Genomic DNA, 27445 nt, shown 5'->3' on the forward strand with positions numbered 1-27445 from the left:
CATTTCCCTAGTGGCTAAAGATGTTGAGCCTTTATTCACGTGCTTATTGGCCAGTTCTATATTTCCCTTGGAGAAGTATCTATTAGATCCTTTGCCAATTAAAAAAATATTTCTATTTGTGTAAAATACGCAAAACATAAAATTGACCATCTTTACTATTTTTAAGTGTACAGTTCAATGGCATCAAGTAAATTCACATTGTTGTGCAACTATCATCACCATCCATCTCCAGAACTCTTTTCATCTTACAAAACTGAAACTCTGTACCCATTAAACAACACCTCCCCATTCCTCCTCCCCTTAGCCCCTGGCAACTGCCATTGTATTTTCTGTCTCTATGAATTTGACTACTCTAGGTACTTCACATAAGTGGAATCATACAATATTTGTCTTTTTCGACTAGCTTATTTCACTTAGCATGATGTTCTCAAGGTTCATCTATGTTGTTGCATGCATCAGAATTTGCTTCCTTTTTAAGGCTAAATAATGTTCCATAGTATGTGTATACTACATTTTGTTTATCCATTCATACGTCAATGGACACTTGGATGCTTCCACCCCTTGACGGTTGTAAATAATACTGCTATGAATGTGTGTATACAAATATCCCTTCGAGAGCCTGCTTTCAATTCTTTTGGGTAGATAGCCAGAAGTGGAATGGCTGGATCATGTGGTAATTCAATGTTTAATTTTTTGAGGAACTGCCATGTTGTTTTCCATAGTGGTTATATCATTTTACATTCCCACCAACAGTGTACAGAGTTCCAATTTTTCCACATCTTTCTCCAACATTTGTTATTTTCCTTACTAAAAATAATTTTCACTTAATTTCTTTCCAGTTTTATTGATATGTAATTGACATATAACATTGTATTAGTTTAAGGTGTACAACATAATGATTTGATATATGTACACATTGCAAAGTAATTAGCACAATGAGTTTAGTTGACATCCATTACCTCACATTGTTTCAATTTTTTTCATTGTGACGAGAATTTTTAAGATCTACTCTGTCATTGTGGTGTTGATTTGCATTTCTCTAATAATTAGTGATTTTGAGCATCTTTTCATGTGCTTATTGGCCATTTGTATGTCCTCTTTGGAGAAATGTCTGTCCAAGTCTTTTACCCATTTTTTAAAATTGGGTAGTCTTTTTATTACAGAGTTGAAAGTGTTCTTTATATATTCTGTATACAGGTACCTTTCCAGATATATGATTTGCAAATGTTTTCTCACATTTTTATGTTGTTTTTTCACTTCATTGATGGTGCCCTTTTGAAGCACAGAAGTTGTCAGTTTTGATGAAGTCCAATTTATCTATTTTTCTTTTTGTCCCTTGTACCTTTGGTATCATATCTAAGAAGGTTTTACCTAACTCAAGGTCATCAAGATGTACTCCTATATTTTCTTCCAAGAGTTGTATAGCTTAGCTCTTACACTAAAGTCTTTGATCCATTCTGTGTTAATATTTGTATATGGTGTGAAGTAGGGGTCCAAGTTCATCCTTTTGCACGTGGATATTCAGTTCTCCTGGAAACATTTTTTAAAGGCACTGTTCTTTCTCCATTGAGTTGTCTTGGCACCCTTGTGAAAAATTAACTAATCATAGATGTTTATGGGTAAATTTCTTGACTCAGTTCCATTCCATTGTTCTATATGTCTATCCTTATGCCAGTATCACACCATTTTGATTGTTGTAGCTTTGTAGTAAGTTTTGATATGTGAGTCTTCCAACTTTATTCTTCAGTATTGTTTTGGCTATTCAAGAATACCTTTGACTCCATATCAATTTGAGGATAGGCTTTGCCATTTTTTCAAAAAAATCTGTTAGAATTTTGATAGAGAGTGCATTGAATTAGTAGATCAGTTGAGGAGTATTGCCATCTTAACAATATTAAATCTTCTGTTCCATTAATGTGGAATATCCTCATTTATTTAAGTCTTCTTTAATTTCTTTGCACAATGTTTTGTACTTTTCAGAGTACAAGTTTTATACTTTTTTACATTTTATTCCTAAGTATTTTATTCACTTTGATGCTATTATGAGTGGAATTTTTCTTAATTTTATTTTCAGATTGTTACTGTGACATTTTGAATAAGAGCTAAAAATTCACCACAAGCAACCTCTAAGTTTAAAATCAAAGATGGTTCATATTTTTAGGTTGCTGTTTTCAGGGTCCCAATGTTTTACAACGGTCTGCACAGTAACAAAGCTTTTAAAATTATCTCATTAGTATGTTTTGGTAATGTGGAACTAATTGACTTCACTAGTGGATTTAATATTAAAAAAAATTCCAAGCCAGCCCCATCCTGAGAAAAGTTAATGTGAAACTGCCTACTTGTCTGCTAATAAATTATTTAATATGCTTCTTGAATGAACAAGTATTTCTATATAGTTTTTTTTCCTAGAGGACATGGGAAATTCCTGGGTGCCTGTATGAATCTCCTTTCTTTAATGAACTGAGAACCTGATACAATGAAATTAAACTTTTTTCACAGACCAAGTTCAGGACTCTGCTGTTAAAGTTCTGGATGAATTCTGGATTTTGCACTAGAGATAATTTCACACCAAGTTCTCACCTATGGAGGTTAGTCTCTCCAGCTCTTCTCCACCTTAAGACATCACAGCCAGCATACTCGCCTCTCCTTAGGTCTTCGGCTCCCCTTGCTCTGTGCTTAATTAAATAGTGAACAACTTCATCAAAACATCTAGTGTGTTGGTCAGAACTCAAGTACGCTGCGAATATTAATTCCTTTCACTTGAAACAATGTCTTCTTTTGATCTTAAAAAGGCTTCTATGCTAATGAGGGGTTTTCAGTGTTTACCCAGATTTTGTATCAACTTTTAAAAAGAAATTTCATAGACTGGAGGCATTTGAGAAGTTGGAAGGAAATTTAGAAAGCCAGGACAGGGTCCATGAGCCAAAGTCAGCCTGTAGACATGTTTTATTTGGCCCCTGTGGTATTTTAAAACTATTTCGATTAGTTGCCAACATTGAAAAATCAGGCAGTTTCACGTAAAAATCTGAATTTCTGGCTTTTCTTGAAGAAGTGGGTAAAGCTGGCTGTGTCAGGCCCGCACAGCAGCATGGCACATGCAGGGGCCACCAGGCGCGGGTTGTCAGGTCCTCCCTGCATGACCCATCTGGCCCCAGGTGACCTTTGAGTCTGTGACTCCTGAGCTAATTCAAACCCCTCCTGACATTTAGAGAAAAGCGTGGAGAAATCATTACTTGCTCAAAACTAGTCAACCGCTAATGAGTTATCAATTCCTCACTTTGTTTTGACTCAAATGCCAAGAGGATTATTCATAAACAGATGAAGTTAGGGAAGGGCTAATGATTCTAAATGTTCAAAGGGTTTTCTTTGCTGGAATGGCATCTCTACAGATGTGTTTGGGCTTTTTAAATATAACTAACTGACAAAGGCGCTCAAATGTGCCACCGCTAAGCAAAGATCAGTCACATCTAAAAACAATAAAATGTGCTCTGAATCATTACTTTAAAAGCCTGTCTCCCAGTTGAACTCTGACCTCCTTTTAAAATTTTTCTTTCATTTCTCTCCTCTTCTTCTGAGCCCCTAAGATGTACTTATAGACCCAGGTAACAAGTAAGTTAGAATTTAATCATCCATTCATGTAACAAATATTTATTTGAGCACGTGTGAGATGCCCCCGGCTGTTCTAGGCACTTGGACTGGCACAGAGGACAAGAGACAAGAGTCGCTCGTGCAGCTTATGTTCTAGTGGGAGAAAGAGACAACAGGTAAATAAACAAGCCCAGTTCTGATAGTTCTGGGCACTATGATGATAGAAACACCGGATAATGCAACAGCGACCCGGAGATGGGTACTATATCCACAGATGGGTACTATACCCATAGGGTAGTTAGAGACTTGATGACAAGGAATCAGCCATATGAGGAGGTGGGGGAAGATGGTTCTAGGCAGAGAGAAAAGCAAGCACAAAGGCCCTCAAGTGGAAATAAGCTTGATGTGTTCGAGGAAGGGAAAGGCCAGTGTAGCCAGAGCACAGGGAAAGAGGGGCACCTGGTAGCACCTGAGATGGAGGGGGAAGGCAAGGGCCAGGCAGGTCATGGCAAGAGGTTTTGATTTTATCCAATTTTAGAAGCCATTGGAGGGGTTTCCATGATATTGACCATGCTTATATTTCTTCAGAGTCTTCCTCAGCAGACCGCCCCACGCTAGGCATTTAGTAGTATGTACAGAAATACTAATCAATTCATTGGCCAATTGATTATTGAGTCAGAGACCCCAGACAATCTTCTAGAAGCAGGCTGTCAGTGGGAGAGCCTGGTCCAGCAGGGATTAGGAACGCCCTCTTTGCAAGAGCTACTGTCCCTAAGGAGAAACCAAAGGGAATAAAGCATGAGTTCTTTAGGCTTTACATCTCACGTGGTGTCATGAGAACTCTGTAATGCCTCTATGGAAAGGTGAACAGACCTGCAACTCAGCCCCACAAATGAGAAAGGAGACGTTGTAATTGGATGTCATCAGTGTCCCTCCTCTTGGGTATAAAAGATAGAAACAGGTCTCTTCTAAGAAGGGTAGTGACCAGCTGGGGCTCCAGTGTTTGGCTGTGGCCAAGCCTCTTAACATCTGGCCCTTAGAGGACTGTGTGTGGCAGTGGCCGTGTGTATTGGTGTGTGTGTGGTGGGGTCGGGGGTGGCCTTTGGAATCTGCTCAGACCTTTGAAATAGTTCAGAAGTTAAGACAGAAACCTCCCAACAGAGATCAGAGAGACCAGAGCTGGTCATATCTGATCATTACTAAATCATACCGTGAATAAAAACTAAAAGGGTTCCACCAAGAACTCCTTCCGGCTGGGGTCTCAGAGTTCTGAACCTTCCATTCACTAATTTATTAAAAGTGACAGGGAGAAGGGAATCTTGCCAATCTATGATCAAAAATCCCCTCCCCCACAAACAATTATGTAAGTCAACAGTAAATCATGGTCCAACATTGCTTAAAAAAAATTACATGCCACGGTGAGGAACACATATATGAAAAGAAGTCAATCTATGCAAGCGTAGTGGAGTCAGAGTGCCTGGGCTTGAATACTGGTCACCTCTCTTAACGGTGTGACCCTTGGCAAGTTGCTCAACCTCTCTGAACCTTCAGTTTCCTCACCTATTAAATAGGATAATAGGGTTACTGGAAAGACTCAGTGAGACTGTATATGTATTGAATTTGCAGCAATTAACAATGTGCTTTCTGACTAAGAAATTGGGGGGTATGGCAGAGAAGAAAAAGTGATGCCTTAAACCAACGATAATTTCAGGCACTGTCTCCTACTTAATAGCCGTCTTCATGGTGAGCTTTGTAGCGAAGCACATCTTACTCATTTCCCAAATATAGACCTAACTCCACCGAGAAAGGCTCTCACTTCTAAATCATTCCAGTCTAGAAAACAAGTCAAGAATTCATTTGCCTCTATTTTTGTTCAATTTCGCCAAAACCCTTCATCAATAAACAACATAAATCATCTAGCTCTTCAGAATTCAACTGCTGTTAATAGTCTGCCAACTCTAAGCTCGATTTAAACCCAGGCTGAGAGAGCTATGTGTATTCGTACCATAAGCATATATATATTTGGACTAAGAAAATAATTACATTGACATGATTTAACCCCAAACAGAACAACCCTCCCAAGCCTAAGCTGGCGCTTCCTCACTGGGTCTCTTTGGCCTTCCTCAGCTCTCGGAATTCTAAAAAGGGAACATTAGGCTATGATGCCTATGACCGCATTAAAAAAAAAAAAAGTTTTACAGTTATCAGTGGCTTTCAGTTCTGAAATAACAGAAAAATGGTTGACTATTACAGTTAAATATTCTGAATAGGTATGTGCTTTTTTGTGGCACTGCCTTTTCACCAATGATACCGTTTGCTCTGAAACAGTGAACAACTGAAAAATTAATGGATGAAAAGTAATGTTCAATTAACTTGTTTTATCAGACACCATGTCCACCGCTATATTTAGCAAGTGAGCTAATAGAGAAGGCTGCTGCAGAATTAGTCAGCACATCAGCCTGTTAAATATCAAAGAGCAGAGGAGGACTTTTGTCTCAGTGTTGAACCAGAGACTGAAAATGCATCTAATTTTAGCATTTCCAGAGAAAGATAAAAAGATGCGATACACAATAATCAGGAAAAATGTCACACACACAGCCTAAGAACACGTTCATCAGAAAAGAAATACCCAGAAGCCAGAATTCATCATCACAAGTAAATTCTTTAAAATAATTTACCATTAAACCAAAGACTCCCACCTACACAAGAGGTCATAGGGACTAATACAGAGTATTGAGTCGGTGGCAGGGTTTTTTCTAGAAGCAGTTTTATGTGGTCTACTTTAGTATTCAAGGGCTCCAGACTATCATGAGTGCAATTGAAGGGAAGAATTAAAGGAATAAAGGAAAAGCTTTCTTTTCAGGGTGAGTTTTTATTTTCTGCAGAAAAGCTTCATTTCTTTTGAGAGTGTGCACCCAGGTCCAGGGAGGGGAAGGAGAAAGTGGGTGAGAGGGGCACTCCAAGTCATCCCAGCAATCCGAATATATTTTAATGGTTTTATTGTATTATGAAGGCAAAGTTCACATTCTTAATAAACATAGTGGAAAGGAAAAGAAAGGGAGCTTTGATTACTTATGATCATTTCCTTAGTTTATTTTGGTATCCCAAAATTCTAGACCAGTGCCTGGCACATAGTAGGTCTCAATAAACAATTGTTGAATAAATGAATAAATGGTTTCATGTGGAGATGCTGAAGTGAGCATATGTATAAGTCTCCTCACATTATTTCAAACACATAGGAATGATCTATGAAGTCTTTAAAGATCTACTTAAAAATACATAATGATCAAATGTGAGAGGAAAAATGGCATAGACATAAACTACAGTGGTAAGACATGGGCAGCTGGGGCCAGGACTTCCGAGTCCATAGGGGAATGGGGCCAAACATGCCCACTATGTGGTACAGGACTGGATCCAGGATCCCAATGTGAAGCCATGGCCTAGGACCATTCTCCCTGCAAGCAATGGCTAAAAGAGCTCCAAGTACCCACCGGGATTGGGCCAGGATCTCCTGTTTGCCCCAGGTAGGAGCTGAAGCAGAGAAACTCTAACATGAGACCTGTACCTGGGTTTGTGCCACGTGGATATGGGCATTAGAACTGCTAAATCCTGCAGGAAGGAGCCTTGAGCTGAGCTGCTCGTTAACTCAAGGAGCCAGACCTGAAGCAACTGAGAAACCACCCCCATCAGGGATGGGCACGTGGAAGAAACTCCCTATAGAGGACTAGCTCCCAAACAAAACTGTGCCATTTATGGGAAGTTGGGCAGCATGAAAAGTGGCCAACCGACCCAGTATTGGAGGAAATGAAGATAACAGAATGATCTAAAAAGAACTTTGAAGCAAGGTCGTGTAAAATCTTCAAAGACTATATTATATTTGCAAGACACCAAATACCATATATGGTATGCTACCTTTTGTGTAAGAAAGAAAGTGAAATAGGTATAAGCTAATGTCTGCAAAATATATTTTGCAGGAAGGATAAACCAGAAATTAAGGAAATTGATTGCCTAAAGTGAGAAGATGGGAGGCAAGAGAGGGCAATGGGACTTCACCGAGTGTGGTTCTGTATATTTTGTCTGTTAGCTACATTAATATTTTACATATTCGGGAAACAGAATTGAATTAGTATGAGAAAAAACTAAAGTTCAATATAAACAAAAAAACTAACCTGAGTAGGAACTCATGATTTTAAAACATATATAACTACTAAAAAGGGCCTAGGGGTAATGACATCCCAGTTGCAATGAGCACACAGTGCCTAGATCTTATATTCTAAATACCGCATGCGTTGGGTTGAGTGCCTCTGCAAACAGGCACTGGGATGGAGTTTGAAGTACAAGTTCTTACTAGGGATCAATAAATGCATAAAGATGGGGAGAGGAAGCAGGATTGAGAAGAGGAAGAAGATTGCAAGCCTGACAAACTTCAATCAAACCAACAAGGAGCTCTGGAGCTGGTATTTTGCTCCAAAATACCTTTCCTACATCAAAGTGAAAAGCTGAGCCTTTATACCCCTGTCTCACTCAGTCTCTGGATGTGGGCTGCCCCAGGAAGGGCAGGTACATGGGTAAAGCGGTTTTGCAGCTGAGGCAGACCCCGAAGGAGCTGACAGCTGGAGGCTGCCCACTGACCACACTCCCTACGGCTGATCAGTAAGTCCTTTCCTACAGGGTGATGTGGACAGCACATCTCCCTATCTACCATGCTGTTCCTCACCAAAAGAAGCTTGATCTCCTTGAAGAAGTGGCTCATTCCATGTTCAGGGCAAGGAATTTACAAAGTGAGCCTGGAACATCTTATGTGAAAGAGCAAAGAAATGCCCCAAATTTAATAGACTTTTATAGAAAATAAAAGACGCAGGAGCTGGCTAGAAGGGGCCCCCACTAGCTAAATTTCAGATAATGTGAGTATCAAAATGAATAATAGCAGAAATGAATTACAACACATTGAATAATAGTAAAGAACCTATGAGTCCATACTAATACTGGAAAGACAGGTCAAAAGAAGTGGGAGGAGAAGGGAAAGCTCTTATTTACAGGATAATTCTGACCAATAAATGTAGAAGAAATGACAGAACTAGAAAGTCATTTTATAACCACCACACTAATGACTGATTCAGGCAAAAATCATCAATGGATGCTAAAACTATCAGGTGAAAGCATGTTGAAGACTAGGATATTCACACTGTCTCAGAATATCACTTCACAGATTTCTTATTAATTACAAGGGGAAAAGGAACCCTTACAATGGAGAAGTATGGTGGAAACCACCTGAACCAAGCTGATGTCGTGTACCTTCTGATGTAACGCACTAAGAACACATCACTTACCCTGTATTCCTGTCAAAATGTAAACAGTCAGACAAATCTAAATCGAGGGGCATTCTAGAAGAAAAACTGATCTGGACTCTTCAAATTGTCAATATCATGAAAGTGAAAAAATAAGGCTGGGAAATTGTTCTAGATCAAAGCAGACTAAAGAGACATGACACGCAGTGCTGGATTCTTGATTGGGTTCTGGATTTAAAACAGCTGAAAAGGATATTATTGGAACAACCAGGGAAATTTGATGATGGATGCAAATTCAATGATATTTTTATAACAACGTTAAATTTCCCAAGTGTGATCATTGTCGTGGGGCTATATAGGCATACACCCTCGTTTTTAGAAAATGCATGTTCAAGTATTTAGGGGTGAAGTGTCATATCATATGTAACCACAAGTACCAGATAGTGCAGACAGACAGATAGACACATACATATATAGATGGATATAGACATCCACACATAGATAAAGCAAATGTGGAAAGATAATAACAGTTGGTGAATTTTGGTGAAGGGTATATGGCTTTTCATTATACTGTTGTTGCAACTTTTCTAAATGTTGTCAATATTTCAAAACAAAAAGTTGAGGAAAAGAAAGAATATAAACAAAAACCCCACAAAATGTCCAAAGATAAAGAGAAATTAGCATACATAAAATTATATATTTTGTATTTTCAAAAATAGTAGATTTTGAAATCAGAACATATGATCATAAATCAATTGAAAAAAAGAAACCAATTGAATAAAGAATAGAAAATCGATACAACAAAACGAAAAGATGTTTCTTTGAAAATATTAACAAAATTGAAGGCCTTTATTTAGAATGACAAGGGAAAAATAGAGAAGACTCAAATTCCTAAAATCAGAAATGAAAGAAGTTACATTACTGCTGACCTTACAGAAATTAAAAGGATAATAAGTGAATACTATGAACAAATATAGGCCAACAAATTAACCAAGATGCTATAGAAAAATTCCTAGAAAGACACAAACTGATAAAATTGACTAAAGAACCAGGAAACCTGAAAAGTGCTATAATAAATAAAGAGACTGAATTAGTAATTTTAAACTTTCATACAAAGAGAAGCCTAGGACTAGATAGCTTCACTGGAGAATTTTTATCAAATATTCAGAAAAGAATTAAGACCAATTCTTTACAAACTCTTCCAAAAAGTAGAAAAGAAGAAAACCCTTCCTCACTCATTCTGTGAGGCCAGTATTGCCCTGATACCAAAGCCAAATGAAGACATCACAAGAAAGAAAAAACTATACGCCTATATCTCTGATGAATATAGATGCCAAAATCCTCAATAAAATACTTGCAAACTAAAGTTAACTATGTATAAATATATAAATAGTATTATACACCTGACCAAGTGAGATTTATCTCAAGAATACCAGGTTAATTTATTTAACATCAGAAAGACAACTACTGTAAGCCAACATATCAACAGAATCAGTAGAATTGATATAGGATATCTACATCAATGGAATAAAGGACAATACACTCAATATACTCAGAAAAAGCATTTGACAAAATCCAACATCCCTTCATGATAAAAACACTCAACAAACTAGCAAGACAGAGAAACTTCCTCTACAAAAAAAATCCACCACTAACATAATATTTAATGGTGAAAACCTGAAAGCTTTCTCTGTAAGATCAGTTACAGGATAAGGATGTTCATTCTTAGCACTTCTACTCTGCTTGGTACTGGAGGCTCTAGCCAGTGGAATCAGGCTAGAAAGAGAAATAAAAGGCATCCAGATTGGAAAGAAAGAAGTAAATCTATCACTACTTACAGATAACGTGATCTTGTACGTGAAAGATCCTACAGAAGCCAGAAACAAACCTATTAGAACTAATAAATGAGTTCAAGAGAGTTGCAGGGTAGAAGATCAATACGTACAAATCAACTGTAATTCGATACCCTAGCAATGAACAATCCAATAGTGGACTTAAGAAAATAATTCCATTTATTACAGCATCAAAAGGATAAAATGCTCAAGAATAAATTTAACCAAAAAAGTATAAAACCTATATTCTGAACACTAAAAATACTGTTTAAAGTAGGCTTAATAAATGGAAAGACACCCCGTGTTGATGGATTAGAAGACTTAATTTGTGAAAATGACAGTACTTACCAAACTGATCTACAAATTCAGCGCAATCTCTATCAAAATGCCACGTGGCTTTTTTGCAAAGATTGACAAGCATCATTTGTCGTTAGGGAAATGCAAATCAAAACCACAGTGAAACACACTTTACACACACCAGCATAGCTATACTAAAAAAGACAGGCAGTAACAAGTGTTGGTGAGAATGTGAAGAAACTGGAACCTTCATATTGTTACCAACCAGAGTTCTTGGCCTCCTTAATCAATAGAAATTGATAGGAGGTCAGACGGAAAATTCAGGCAAGGTTTTATTAGGACTTGTGCTGCAGCGGGGGGGAGGGGGGGGGGACGAAAACCGGTAACAGTTTCCCTTGCTCACTCCCTGAGGGGGAAGGGGGGTGAGCTGGTTCCTTAGATGGAGTGAGGGTAGGGGCGGGTCCAGGTTCGGGCGGGAGGGGTGGCTTGGGTGGTCTGCCCACCCCCTTGGTGGTGCTGTGCACAGGGATCATGAGCAGTATCGTGTTTCTGCTCCTGGTACCCTGCTTTTGCTCCCTACACCTCAGAAGTGGCGACTGGGTTTTTGATCTTTTTGTATCTTACTGTTCATAACTCGCCCCAACTGCGCATGCACACAGTTATTTTTAGTCCCTTATTGGTTTCTTTGTATTCTGTTGCTCCCTCCCAGTGCAAATGTTGCAGACCAGGGTCCCAGGTCCCAGGTTCCAGCCTGCCTCAGTACATTACTGGTGGAATTGTAAAATGGTGCAGCCGCTTTGGAAAACAGTTTGGCAGTTCCCCAAAAGTTTAAACAGACTTACCATTTGACCCAGCAATTCCACTCCTAGGGCTGTATCCAAGAGAATTGAAAACATATGTCCATACAAACAGTTGTACACAAATATTCATAGCAGCTTTATTCACAATAGCTAAAAAGTAGAAACAACTCAAATGTCCTTCAACTGATAAGTGGATAAACAAAATAGAATGGACAAACAAAATACCCATGCAATGATCAGAAACATAAAGGCTGAACCTTGAAAACATTATGCTAAGTGAAAGAAGCCAGACACAAAAGGGCACATATTGTATAATTTCATTTACATGAAACATCCAGAATAGGCAAATGCCAGAACAGGAGAATGAAAGTAGATTAGTGGTTGCCAGGAGCTGGAAGGGAGGATGGAACATGACTGGGGGAGTGACTGCTAGTGGGGTTTGTTCTGGGGTGAAGGAAATGTCCTGGAATTAGATAGTGGTGATGGTTGCACAACTCTGTGAATGCTAAAAACTAATGAATTATAGACTTTAAAAGGGTGAATTTCATGGTAGGTGAATTATACCTCAATTAAAAAACAAACAGGCTTTAGTTAAGGCTATAATGGCAGTTATATTGTGATAAATACATCAAATCAACATATTGCAATATACAAATGTACCAAGTCAACATGTTCTATGAAACAAAACAAAACAAAAATTGGAACTAAAATCACAAACCACAAAAACACCAGACTTGGGGGTGGTGGGGGGAGAAGTTGTTTGGGAGAAGGATAGAGATGCTCATTCCATTGGACTAAATGATCTAAAGAGAATGTATAACCTCTAAAATGATGGTGGCAGGGAGAGAAGGAGAGGAATAAATAAAGTCATGATGTTGAGTCAAGCAGATAAACAAAAATAAGTTGCAGAATGATACATACTAATGGTGCCAGTAGTGTACGTTAAACATAAAATCAAACCAAAACCAACTCATAAGAGTGGTTGATTCAGGAGAGAGAAGGGGGTAGGGCTGAAGGCAGTGGCCAATATTAGATATTTAACTGTAATATTTAATGATCTAATTTTCCAAAAGAGAGACTTAAAGTAACTATAAAGTGTTAACGGGTGTTAATTCAGAGTGGCAGGAGCATGAGTGTAATATTATTCTTTGTACTTATTTAAAATGTCTGAAAGTTAAAAAAAAATACAGAGGAAATGTCCTGAATTCAATTTTCAGCTCACTTTTATTGATTTCATGTGTAATTTTGAGCAAGTCATATAACTTACTTTCTAACATGATTTTTAGACTGTAAAAAATTATCAATCATATTTGTGTAAAAATGGGCATATCAAGGTGAAAAGGTGGAGAAGGAATTTAATATTTGCTGAATACCGACCTTACATTATACTAGGTTCTTTACATGTGATATATAATTTAATTCCATCCTCATATTTATCCTGTGATTTAGATAATGCCAGTCCCAAAATGCAGATGTGGAAACTAGGATGAGGAAATTAAGTCAAACTAGGTTATGAATATCACTGGGGATATGCAAAGAATTGCAAGGAGTTCATAGGCACATTCAGTTGTACAGAAATCAATTTCTAGACATTCAACTTCCTACCATGGATCTCCAGAGAACACTGTGTCTCCTGCAAGTGGCTGCTCCTTTCCCACCCTGTCTTTGTCAACAGCTCTTCTCTCATTTTGCAAAAGAAAAACATTCCTCTCCCCTACCCGCTCCCCCCCCCCACCCTGCCCCCTCGGTCACTAATCTGACTTTCTTAGGATCTCTGGGTACCTAAGAAAGAGACCAGCCAAAATAAGGGTATTGGTGTGGAAAGATGAATGACCCTAATTACTGCTTAACAAGACCTTTTGCAATACAGGTGGTTTCTAACTCTTGGCTTTCAACAAAATTGCTGAAGGATCTCATGGAATTGTCAGCTAACAAAGCATTAAAATTAATTTTTGATGATAGATCACAATGGGATTTTGGGTACACAACTCAGAAGAAATACAAAGAATTGTGTGACAGTGCTGTGAGAAAAATTCTCATTTCTTTCTAACACCTTCTGTGACCAAAGTTTCTTGGTGTTTACATTTTTAAAAAGTAAAAAAAGAATAAAATAAAATCGATACTGAACCCTATCTCATTCTAGCAATAAGTACCATTTATACACAAATGCATGAACTAATTAAGAAACACCTCATCCATCTTTAAGATACATTTCCAAAACTTTTTACACTGTATATTTAAATTATTTTTCGAATTTTATAAAACAGTTTTTTTGATCAATTATGTATTAAAGATAATTCCATGCAGAAAACTTTTTTTTAAACCCATAGGGCCTTATGGTGATGGGAAATTTTAAAACTTCAATTTAATTGCTCTGGCTATTGGTGCGAATGTAAATTGGTGCAGCCACTATAGATAACAGTACGGAGGTTCCTCAAAAATTAAAAATAGAACCACCATATGATCCAACAATTCCATTTCTGGGTATTTATCAAAAAAAACCCCCAAAACACTAACTCAAAAAGATATATGCATCCCCATGTTCATTGCAGCGTTAATTGCAATAGCCAAAATGTAGAAACAACCAAACTGTCCATCAATGGGTGAATGGATAAAGAAGATGTGCTTTTATATATACAATGGAATATTATTCAGCCATAAAAAAGAATGAAACCTTGCCATTTGCAACAACATGGATGGACCTTCAGGGTATTATGCTAAGTGAAATAAGTCAGACAGAGAAAGATAAATACTGTATGATCTCTCTTATATATGGAATCTAAGAAAAAAACACAAAAAACCAAGCTCATAGATACAGAGAATTAATTGGTGGTTGCCAGAGGCAGGGGGATCAAAAGGTAAAAAGAAAAGATTAATTTTAATTTATGTTTATATGTTTGTTCCAGAGAATTATAGAGAGAGATCAAAAACTGATTTATAAGCATAAAATGTTATATTATGACAGTCTGTGGGAAAAATGGAATGGAGATACGAGTTTAAGGAGAAAAAAGGAATGACATAAAATTTCCGAGTGTTAAAGATATTCATCATGTATTTTTAAAACAGCCGATGGTGGGTGTGAAATGGCTATTGTATTCAGATTCAATTGGACAGACTCAAAAAGTGATGTAACCATTTTATTTTAGAATGTCAATATTTCCTCTATACTAGAAATAACTTCCTTTGTAACTAAACACGCAATGAAAAAAGTTTAGATATCAACCTACAATATGTGAGAGGGTAAATAGGTTTTCAAAATTATTTTAGGGAGCATGTGAGCAAAACGTTTTGCTTTAAAATTTTTTTTTGTTGTTGTTTTTAATCTCTTTTTTTTCTTTTTACTATAGTCACCAGAAAAAAAAGTTTGAAGACACCTGAGTTTATAACAGGTGGCCAAACTCACTAGCTACACAGCAGTGATGAAGGCAGTTTACTTACTTCAAGGAGCTGGAAACTTCATAGGGGAGATAAGCTATCTTGACAAAATCTTTAATACATTAAATGCAATACAAGCAAGAGACATTTATGAAAAATGCTATGAGAAAAGGGAGAGGTTATTTTTAGCTGGGGTATCAGAGATGAGCCTGAACAGATTTTGGCATCAGATAGATGGGTCTTTGTAAAATGGGTACAATTTGGACCAGGGGAGAGAGAAGATATGAAGGCTTAATTCATCCATCCATTCATCCAAAAACTATTAACTAGACACATACCAACCAGATACAATAAACGAGCCTTGAAAATATCCTGATTGGAATAAACAAAGTGTAAAAAACATCTGGGAGACATCTGGGGAATTCTGAATCCTAACTGGGTATTTGTTGATATTAAAGGATTTTAGTTCATTGCTTTGAGGGACGGTGAGGTGTGATAATGATATTGCACTCATGTTTAAAAAGAAAGAAGAAAGTCTTTATCTCTTAGCAACATTTACTTCAATATTTCTGGATGGAATGATACGATGTGTTGCATTTGCTCTAAAATAGTCCAGGGTGTGTGTGTGCGTTAGAGAAACGGCTAGGGGAATGTAAATGAAACAAAATTGGTGTTGATAATAGTTGAAGCTGGGTGTTGAGTACATGTCAGTTCATTACACTATTTTCTCTATTTTGCATATGTTTATATTTTATGATGAAATATTTGTAAACAAAATATTAATTTAATGCCTACCATGTTCCAAGAAACTAAACATATAAACAGGAAAGTCACATTGCCTGCCCTCAAGAAGCCTATGATCTGGTGGGGCAAAGAGATCCCTGGAATCAACAGGTTTGTAAACGATTACCTGCCGTACTCACAGTTATAAACCACTTGCCATGGGAACACCTAATTCTGACTGAGTTGGTCAGGGATGACTCAGAAGAGGAGGTATGGTTTGATGGTTTCACAAGTAGGATTTACAGGACTTGGTGACCTATTGTAGGTGGAAGAAGGAGTCAAAAGAAATGGAAGTTTTAACTTGGGCACTAGGTGGGTGGCATGACATTAGTGAAGACAGGGAATACAGGAAAAGAAATAGGTCAGGGTGGTGGCAGGCAACAGGAAGATTCCTATGGAATGTAGACATGTCCAGGAAGTCATTGAAACTGTGTTCTAGGCAGAAAGAACAAAGGTCTCCAAGAAGGATGCACAGGGTGTGTTTTAGACCCTCCTAGACCCCAGGCTGATGGCCCACAGGGTCTGAGAGGAAAGAGGTGGGAGGTAAGGCTGGCCGGAGAGGTAGATGTGCTCACTCGGAGCTGGGCTCCACCAATGCCACCATGTGTGATGATCGTGAAATGGGGCAGTTGTCAGTAGGCTTGAGGCCCCTTGTGGAAGGAGACACTTCAACTGCGTGCGTTCCTTTGATAGGGAAAACTCATGAAGATGAAAGAGTTAGCATCACTTTGAAAAAAATCGCTTACTAGAAAGAAGCAGCCACTTTGGATGACCATAGTAAAAGTGATTAACTCTCTTTCATTGTTTTGGAAGTATGGTGTAGTAGTTTGGAGTAGGGGCTCTGGAGCCATGTTGCTTGGTTTAATCCTGGCTCCAAAGTTGCTTAACCTCTTTGAGCCTCAGTTTTCTCATCTGTACAGTGGGAATAATAGTATCTAATGTGAAGAACAAATAAAATGATGCATGTAAACTGTCTGGTATATAATACACATGTTCAATAACTTAGACTCATCAGTCATAATGTACTTTTTGAAGAGAAGGCAAAGGATTTGATTACTTCATATGCTGATAAATGCTTCATATTTCCTTCCAAGGATGCTTTAAATTCTGTTGAAATCTAAGACTCTTCTTCTCATGCCTATTTCATTACTCAAACAGAAATGAAAAAGATCTGATCTGAGATCATACCATCTGATTTTAGTCTGTTTAATTTGTTTTCGCTTCTTGATGCTGAAAACATTAGCAGAATGTAGCACACAAGTTCACAATTTGGGCAGCCTCCTTCCTTTTATCCATTTTGCTTATTCTGCAATATAGTCCCCCACATATTTTAAGTGGAACAATGTGTTTCCATGAGCCATAAAAGTTGAGTTCAAATCCAAGGAGATGAAGTGTTAAGAGGCAGACAGGACTGGCCTAGGGTGTAGACCAAGTGTGGGCAACGCGGGAGATCTGTGCCTTGCGCCTAGTCTAGGAGCACATCCTGGATATTTGCAGGAGGGGGGAAAGAAGTGAAGGAGGTGGGAAAGAAGATGGGGGGCAAAAAGAGGGGGAAGAAAAGAAGGAAAGATGGAGAAAGGAAGAGGGGAGGAAGAAAAGGATCTTATGAAGAATGAACCACAACTAACACTGATGAGTGCTAAAGGATGGCCAGAACTTTCCCTGGGAGAGGGCCTTTCATCTGGAGCCCTTGATCTTGGATGCCTCTTGGCTATCTGGGTGCCAGACGCTGGGCTGGTACTCTCTTCCAGGAGTTGCCTGCAGCGGAGCTAATTGTTTAGAACCTTCTTGGGATCAGGGTGGGGCTGATCGATTTCTTTTCCTAACAAGTGTGAAGCCAGAGCCTCTCTTTCCATCCAGAAGGACCAAACTTCAGTGCTTCTGAGGGCTTGGAATGGGAAAAGGAAAGGGCCACACTCCTGGTGCTAGGGGGAGAGGAGGGAACCTTGCAAAGGCTTATGCTCTCTCCTAAGGGAGGCCAGCGCCCCGTTTGTGCACCACGGGGGAAAAGAGGAGTCATCAGACAGGATTTGTCTGATCTGTACATGTACGGCTGGCCGCCCCCTACCCAGCCCTCTGATCAGCATACACTATCACGGTCCTTACCGTAGAGAATGCTCTTCAGCAGGTGTAGGGCTCATCCTCCTCGTGGAACCTGGCTGTCACTTCCTCTGGGCTACGCGGGGGTGACTCCTTTAGTAAGCCTTCTTTCTCATCAGCAATCCCTTCCCTACTGATTATTCCTAAACACTCTCATCTCTCAAATTAAAAAGAGAGAAAGGAATCTTCCCTTGTCCCTACTTGTCTCTCCCATTCCACTCCACTTCTGTTCCCCTTTACAGTGAAAGGTCTCAAAACAATTGTCTGTACTATGCTGTCTCCAACTCCAATTTCCTCTCTGAACCTGTTCCATCAAATCCTTCCACTTCCCTCCACAGGCACCACCCTAATCTAAACCACCATCATCTTTGATAGGGACTGTTGGGAAAGCATCCTCACTAGTTTTCCTGTTTTGATCCTCAGTCTCCTTTGAACTTTTCCCCACATAGTAGTCCAGGTGGTCTTTTAAAAACACAAATCAGACCTGGAATAATACTACGCAGCAATAAAAGAGAGCAAACTATGGATACACACCATTTGGATGACTCTCAAGGGAATTAAGCTGAGCAAAAATAACCAACCCCCAGAGTTTACATACTGTATGATTCATTTACATAACATTCTTGAAATGACAACATTATAGAAACAGAGGACAGATGAATGGTCACCAATGGCAAGGGACTGGGGGGACTGGGGAGGTGGCTGTGGCTACAGAAGAGCAACAGGACAGATTCTTGTAATGATGGAACTATTTTGTATCTTGATGATGGTGGTGGATTCATGAGCCTACCCGTGATAAACCTGTAAAGAATGAAATACACTCACGAGTTTAAGTAAAACCAGGGAAATCTGAATAAGATTGGTAGACTGTTTTAAAGTCAATATTCTGTAGTTTTGCATTGGGGGAAACTGGGTAAAGGGTACATAGGATTTCTCTGTATTATTTCTTACGAATGCATGTGAATCTACAATTATCCCCAAAGAAAAAAGAAACATAAATCAGATCATGTCATGCTCAGGGGGAAAGCTATTCATTCACTTGCCTCCTATTGATTTTGGAATAAAATGGTCTGCACATTGACTAGGATGCGATCCACAATCTGGTTCCTGCCAACCTGTCCAGGCTGATGGTACTCTCCCCAGCTCTCCTGGTGCCAATCACAACCGCCACCTCTTAGTTCCAAGTCGGCAAGATTTGCCCCCTCCTGGCTTCCACACGTCTGTTCCCTCTTTCTGGAGGGCTTTTCCCTGGCTCTTCCTATGATTACTTCTTTCATAACTTTCAGGGCTCAGCTTAAATGCCACCTCCTCCTTTCCTAACCACACAATTTGCATCCTCTCCTTTTTCTGCACAGGCCTAATCCAAATGTGATTGATTATTTTCTCACTTCCTGATTGCCCCACTAAATTGCAAGCTCCCAGGGAAAGGTGGATGGTGTTCTGCCTGACCCGTTCTGTATCCCCAGCGCCCGGCACAGTGCTTGGCACACGGTGAGGGCCCGATAAACCAAATGTTGAGTGAATGAATGAGTGGCCACGTGCCGCTTTACCATCAGGGCTTTTCTGAGCGACGTAAAACCCTCTGGATGGTAGCACTAGGCTCATGGATGGAGCTTCTTTCGTTCCCTCCGGCTGGTGACTAAGGGAAGTGTCGCCAGTGGTTCTTCGGCGCTGCTCAGAACCGCGGGGTTCCCGCAGTATGAGGCAGAATCGGGGTACATTCCGGACCTGGGTGCCTTTGCAGGCGGTGCGCAGGTTAGAGGAGGCTCCTGATGAGGCCACCTTCTCTTGACTCTCTTTGTTGCTCCCATCTCCCGGCCCGGCCGCGGCTGCCTGCAGTGACTCGTGACTCCCCGCCAGCCTCGAGGGCTGCGGCGCGAGGGAGGGGAGCTCCAGGCGCCCCCAGCCCTCCCTCTCCTCGGGCTCCGGGGAGGGAGCCGGCCCTCCGGGTATACGCTCGCCACCGCCTCCTCGCAGCCACCTTCCACGCGCGCCCGCGCCTTGCAGGCAGCGGGCTGCTCCCGAGGCGGGGGCACGTGGCCGCGCGGGGTGCGTGGCGCTCCCGCCCCCGCCCCGCCCCGCCCCACCCCCGGCCGGGCCGGCTCCCGCGAGCGCGCGCGCCCCGCACCGCAGACCCCGCGGGCCGAGCCCGGGCTGGCGCGCGCCCCGCCCCGCCCCGGGCCAGCCGCGCCCGCACCCGCGCGCGCGCGCCCTCCCTCCCCACCTCCCCCGCGCGCCCCTCCCCGCCTCCCCCGCGCGCCCCTCCCCTCACGCCCCTCCCGCGCCCTACATCCACCGCCCAGCCGAGGGGGCTCAGTCCGCAGCCGCCGCCGTCGCAGCCGCGCCTCGGCTCCGGTGCAGGCAGCTGCCGCCGCCGAGACAACCCCGCGGGCGAGCATCCTCAAGCAGTAAGCCCGCTTTCTCTCCGCGTGTGCGTGCGTGTGTGCCTCCCGCCCGCCGGGCCCGCGTCCTGGGAGAACGACTGCCCTCCTGCCCCGCCGCCCCGCCCGCCCGGCCTCCCGAGGCCGGTACCTGCGGCCTCGGGCCTCGGCCGCCCAGCCGGGGGTGGGGGCTGTGGGCGCACCGGGTTGCGGGACGGCCGACAGCGGGGTCCCCTCCCCTCCGGTGCGTGCCTCAGTCTCCCTCGAGGTTTCGCCGCCGGGGTGGCGGGCGGAGGGGACCGAGAGCGCCGGGAGGTGGGGGGAACGGGCAGGAGGAGGGGAGGGTCTCCCTGCTTTACTCTGCGGAATGTTGGGGAGTGGGGAGAGAGAGAAGGGAGGCCCTCGGTTTTCACGCCGAGGATGGCGGGCAGTGGGGGGTTGGGCGAGGTGGGGGCACCTCTCCGTTTTCTCAGCGAGGATAGCTAGCCAAGGTTGCGGGGAGCGGATGAAGATGAAGTGGGGGGCTCCCCTCGGTTTTCCCTTCGAGGATGGCGGGGTTGGGGGAGGGAGGGAGAGGAGACCTGCCTCGGTTCGCACAACGGGGATGGCGGGGGTTGGGGATGGGAGGGAGTGGAGGTGAGGGGGCTCGCCACGGTTTTCTCGACGGGGATGCTGGTGGGGAGGGGTTCAGAGAAGTGGGGGTGGGGTTCAGAGGGAAGGAAGAGGAGGGGGAGGGTCCGCTGTGGCTCTTCTCTCTAAGGGGATGGCGAGGGGTTGGCGAATGGGGGTGGGGAGAGTGGGGGAGTTCAGCTCCAGCGCGGAACCTAGAGAAGCAGGAGGAAGATTCTGTCACGTGAGTTAAGCCTTAGAAGGTGGATTTTCGAAACTGCAGGGTGTGACCTTTCGTCTCCAAAAGCATGAAATCCCTCCAAGGTGCCGTCTGTTCTAGGCTCTGGGAGAGCGGTTTCTGCTTTCGAAGTTTCTCTTTCTCTCCCATTCCTCGCGGCCTCTTAGGCATCCAGGACTAGGTAGAGGTTTGGAAATCATCAAGAGAAGACTGTGGTTCGTATTCAGTGCTATATATATATATATTTTTTTTTTTTTTTTTTGCATTTGGGACTGTGCGAGTTTCTCAGGTTTGTTTTGCTTGCCCTTTAAAATAAAAACCCTGTACCAGCGAGACCCCTTGGGAAAAGAAGAGAACAAGGTTTATTAAGGGGACTCCAGGTTTGGTTTTTGAATTTCCTGAAGTGCAAGTGATACGTCATTGTAGCATTTTGCTTGGCTTTCAGAAGAGGTAGAAATAGGATAAACGTATGTCTTTGCTGGAAGTCCCCTATATTTATTTAAATTATTCCATCGGGATTGTCTGAGCCCCCTTTGATTTGAATTTGGACTAGATCCAGTTTTCCTAATTGGAGCCATCATTTTGTAATTGCCTGTAATTCTTCCCTGGGTTATCAAATCTATGGCAAGCTTATAGAGCAGCAGGAATAATTTTTTTCCGTTATCTTGATTGAGACGGTTTTAATGTAAATTTTATGTTGTTCACTGGAAATGTGAACATTTGCAGAATAGCATAAGTTTAAATTATGAGCCCCCTTGGAATTTTTCAGAGCCTTTCCCTCCTCAGCTCATCGCCAGGAACACAACCCTCCCCATTCTTTACACTGAAGAAGCAAGGGCTTCTGGGATGGTAGCTTCGCCTTTGGAAACTCATGCGTATTTGCTTCAGAAGAATACCTATTGAAAAGGCTTAGGCCTTTAATGTGGTGAGGCTATACGTGCTTTCCTATTTTGGTTACATACAGTGCCAATCTAGCCTTACCTTTAGTCTCTAAAAGTGCTTATTTAACGTTTTTAATAGCAAATATAATCTTTATGCATCAGGAAATTGGTCAGGTCATGATTTGTGCAAACCACCTGCCTATAAGTATACAGCCCAAGACTACCGTATAGATTCTGTAACGGTATATGGTCTTTGAAATTCAAAGCTACCATTCCCGTATTGAATTTTTGGAGGAAAGGTTTTTTTTTCCAACCAAGTCTAGGTTTTTGAGTGAAACTTAAAAAAAATTGTGTAAGATTTAAATTGGTTAAATTCTTCTTGTATGATACCAGTAAATTGAAGCTAATTTAATATGTATCAAACTAATGGACCACTTAAACAAGATAATTTATTTGTTTACTGGAAATGATAGGCTGGAAATGTTTTAAGTGGAAATAGAGATTTTGGTCTCAAAGATGGATGAGAATGTGTTTAAACACTATTCTTTACACCATTTCTAATGTTAATGTGCTACTCATTGTATACACAAGCAAGGATCAAAAATGATAAATTAAAAATACGATTTAAGTCTGACTTTTTTTCTCTTATGAATAGAATGCTGGGAGTGGTGGAATCTTTACAGAGAGAAGCATGTGATGGTGGTGGGTTTTAAGTTTCTCTAGACAAAAGGAGTAAATGGAGTGTCATTTACCCAGCTTTTTGTTTGCCCTGTGGGACTGGAGGAGGGGAAAGAGATGAAGCAATTTCAAAAATTAACAAAAATATGATCAGATAGCTTTCTAAACATTCTTAAAGATTTTTCTCATATCCATTTGAAAAGTAAATCAAGCCTCTGCCTACGAAATGGACCCTCACCTCTAAAGTTTTGACATTTAAAAAAATAAGCATTCGTTGAAGGACAGCCGCTAACCATCTGAGGCTGATGAATCCCTGTCTTCCTGCTTCCCACGTCCAGGTTCCCGTTTTCTCCTCTGGTGCCCGCAGACTTGGCTTTTATAACCTCGTGGGAGCTGAACAAATGTCTGTGCTTGCTTGAGCTTTAGGCCTTATCTATCTGCTGCTTTCCCCAAGTTTTGTCTGCAAAATTTTTTGGTTAATTGAACTTTCCGGTTGTTTGGATTTGGAGTAAAAAGGAGTAGACTCTAATTGATTTCTCTTAAAAGATCTTTTCAGCTCCTTTTGGATGAGAGCAAAGAAAGGTTTATTTATTTATTTATTTTGTCAATGGAGTACTTAATTAAGCACAATATATGACCATTTATTTACTCAACCAACATTTACTGAGTTACCGCCTCAGTTGGAAGCTCTGCTAGGTGCAGGGTGCCCAGTGGGTAAGAAATGGCTCCTGCTTTCTGGTGTAGTTATTGAAGTGAACATAGACAGTAAGTTTGTTGTGAATAATCAAGAGTTGTCCACGATCTTCTGGACTTGAACATAGCGCTTTGTGTGCAGTAAACATGCTTCATCCGTGCAGACAGGGGAGCCGGTTCTTTCTAGGGTATTAGTCACTGCATAAATTCCATCTCACCTTCCCAACTAAGACATACTTTGTCATTTTGGGTAATTACATCGTTTATAAGTCATCTTAAGGTCAGTGGGCTTTTAAAATTTTATGTAAAGTAAATAGGACGTAGCAGATTTCTTGATATTAAAGTTCAGCATTTTGTATCACTATATAGAGTAGTGAAAAGGCACCCAGGCCAGCATTCCTTCCTGTGGCTTAAAGCAGTTTCTGACGGCAGATTGGGCCAAAATATTTGTCTTCCTGTGGTCAGCTTTGAATTATGGACACTAATGAATGATGGAACCCAGAGGAGCGGATAACACTAAATGGTAGGGTGAGTAAACCTTTGTCCTCCTGCAGGGCTGCCTCACGATACCTATGAGATTTCCCATCTGTGGATCGTGCTAGACCAGTGGTTTGTAACTGGGGCAGTTTTGCCCCCTAGGGGACATTGAAAAATGTCTAGAGATGTTTTTGGCTGTCACAGGTTGGGGTGTGGCCAGTTGATGTAATTTCCTCTACAAAACACAGTGAAATAACTTCAGGAGAGTAGACTGACAGTTCTTGACATGACCTAGTAGTTGGCTGACTAGTCTTAAAAGTGACTAGTTTCTGAACATTGACCTGAATAATTAAAACACCAATAAAAAAATACCCTTCATGGTACTTTCTCTATGCCCGGTGTTATATATGTTGCATAGTCTCTTCATTTTGTAAATGAGAAACCAGGCCCAGAGAGGTAAAGTAATTTGCCCTAGGTGTCACAGCTGGTCAAGGTTGGAAGGGGACGTAAAAATTAGGTTTGTGTTACTCCTCAGAAGTTCAGCACGTCGTACTGTCTCCCTTGTGATGCACTCCATTCAAAGTCTTACTTAACAAAATTAAAATTACCACATGTCCTATACACCATTGAGCTTGCTGGAGAGTAATTAAAACCATAAACGTTAAATTTGATCATACTTGGGAGTAAGTGGCCAGGAGTAGGAGGAGAAAGGGAACTGACGTTACTTGAAGGCCCACTATAGCTCTAGAAAATATGTGAGTTGAATTTATACCTGTTAGGTCATGTGATCCTCATGGCATCTCTGCAAAGTGGTTATGGTGCGCAGCACACAGTGAGGTTGGTGTGGGGTTGCTGAAGCGGGTGAGTTGGGGAGCCTTCTGCAGAGAGGTGAGTGACTGGTCCTGGGTGAAAAGTGGCTTCAGAGTTAAGTTGTAGATGATGGATTGTATTTAGGTAGAGAATGGAGAGGTGAATTACTATACATTCCTCAACTGATAAGAATTGAGTTCAACATGGAGTTTGTTGTAGAGATCCGCCCGAACTGAGCCTGCGTTGTCATTTTGGAGAACTTTATTTTCTATCTTACTTGGAATTTTCAAACACTGGTCTGATGACAGTGAAGCTGGAAGTTCCCTAATTGTGTTTACATCCTTTCTGTGGCTTACCTTCTACCTTTTTTGGACTGTTGTATAGAATTTAGCAATGACAGCATTTAGTTTTGTAGTCTTTTTCTACATTTCTGCAATTTAAACATTTGTTTTTTGCTGTAGAAGTTGTTTTTATAATAAACGTCATCAGATTCATACTTGTGTTTTCCATATGGGGGTGTGTTTTGTTTTGACAGCTAAATATTTATTTCAACTTTTGATGTGTTGTATTTTAAAGCATAAAAAGAAGAAGAATAAAAACCAGCCCAATAGCAATCATACTTTGTCGGGCAAGCATTTTGTGTGTGTATGTGGGGGGGGGGGGTAGAAGTTCCTCATGTTTCATTTCATTTACTTTAAATTGGAAAGGAATTTTCACCATGATTCTCAAGATCCAGGATGCTGGGGGAAAAAAAGAAATGCTATTTAGATAAAATTTACGTTTTGATTTCCACATAGGACTGTGAGCCATAGATTCTAATTGTAATACTGATGTGCTGATTCCGACTGCAGCAGCCAGCCACCTGGGCCATCAACCACTGTGTGTGGACGTGCATTGTGATGCTGCCCTGATTTTGTACCACCTTGCCATGATTTTAGAGTAGACTCAAGAGAGATCTGATAAAACTTGCAAGAATGCACTAATCCTTTTGAAAATCTGTTATTTTAATGATAAGAGAGGTACTTCTTCATTGTAGGGAAATTCAGGAAATACAGACAAGCCTGGAGAAGAAAATAAAAATTATTTATAATCCACTACCCAGAAATTAGCAACAGTGTTTTATATTTCTTTTGAAAATGCAGTGATTTGTGTTAAATGGTGGATTCAGAGCCTGTTGCAAAATCTCCAGCTTATAAGTGTAGTCTAAGTGTAAAAAATTTTTTTACCAGAAGATCTTATGAATTATTGTTGCATCTCTAGGTGGCAATTATGGTCATGAGGAATGAAGTGGGAGCTGCACCCAAGAGTAGAGAGTTAGAGAACCATCCCGTGGCCTCCTCATGTAACCTCCTTAAGATTCCTCCTCCTCCAACTTGAATAGTAGAATTTCAGTGCTAGAAGGGGCTGTCCGGACCCACTCTCCCTTCAGTTTACAGAAGGGAAAATCGAGGCTCAAAGAGATTGAGCACCTGATCCAAGGTCACGTGATGTATTAATGTCAGAGTTCCAGTTTGAAGTTTTCGGTCCTCCATATGTAGATAAGGTTTTATTTTCTAATTAAAAACTTCACAGCCAAGAAGTTTTTGTTGGCCTGTCTGTCAAAAGATCAAGTTATATGGTAAAAGTATGTTAACTATAAAAGGCCAACTTTTTCTTAATTTCAGAAAATGATCAGAACAGTTGTGTGCAGGTATTTATCATGTTATTTGCTTCACTGAAATTGAACACTTGTGGTGGGGAACCTCTTCTGATCTCTAGCCTTTAGTTTCATTTCTTCTAGCCAAAGAGGCAAGTATAGGTGCCAAGGTTTATCAAATATGCCTAAGGTCACAGACATGCAAAACGACTCGGTAAGAGTCTTTATACATCCTAGCCTGGAAGGCCCCTGTTGGAGCTGTTGCTGCATGAAAGTATTTTCTCCCTTTCTATAGCGAGGTACCTGTTAAAATTGTGGGGAAGAAATTTTAAAGATTGCATTTGCTGCTGGAGAGGCTGTGGAGAAAGGGGAACCCTCCTACACTGCTGGTGGGAATGCAGTTTGGTGCAGCCACTATGGAAAACAGTGTGGAGATTCCTCAAAAGACTAGGAATAGACTTACCATATGACCCAGGAATCCCACTCCTGGGCTTGTATCCATAAGGAAATCTACTTCAGGATGACACCTGCACCCCAATGTTCATAGCAGCACTATTTACAATAGCCAAGACATGGAAACAGTCTAAATGTCCATCAACAGGTGACTGGATAAAGAAGAAGTGGTATATTTATACAATGGAATACTACTCAGCCATAAAAACTGACAACATAATGCCATTTGCAGCAACATGGATGCTCCTGGAGAATGCCATTCTAAGTGAAGTAAGCCAGAAAGAGAAAGAAAAATACCATATGAGATCGCTCATATGTGGAATCTAAAAAACAAAAACAAAAACAAACAAACAAACAAAAACAAAGTGTAAATACAGGACAGAAATAGACTCACAGACAGAGAATACAGACTTGTGGTTACCAGGGGGGTGGAGGGTGGGAAGGGATAGACTGGGATTTCAAAACTATAGAATAGATAAACAAGATTACACTGTATAGCACAGGGAAATATACACAAAATGTTATG

The 27445-nt window shown here is 41.0% G+C and overlaps 1 protein-coding gene across 1 annotated transcript in view; it reads left to right on the forward strand.

The window, feature by feature from the left end:
• Nucleotides 1–20327: 20327 nt before the first annotated feature.
• FHL1 (four and a half LIM domains 1) overlaps nt 20328–27445 on the forward strand; it is a 55366-nt gene continuing 48248 nt past the window's right edge. The window contains exon 1 of the mRNA XM_074359429.1: nt 20328–20471. The gene's annotated coding sequence lies outside the window, so the exon portion shown is untranslated. The remainder of the gene's footprint in view (nt 20472–27445) is intronic.

Source organism: Camelus bactrianus, chromosome X (genome assembly GCF_048773025.1).
Source record: "Camelus bactrianus isolate YW-2024 breed Bactrian camel chromosome X, ASM4877302v1, whole genome shotgun sequence".
Lineage (NCBI taxonomy): Eukaryota > Metazoa > Chordata > Mammalia > Artiodactyla > Camelidae > Camelus > Camelus bactrianus.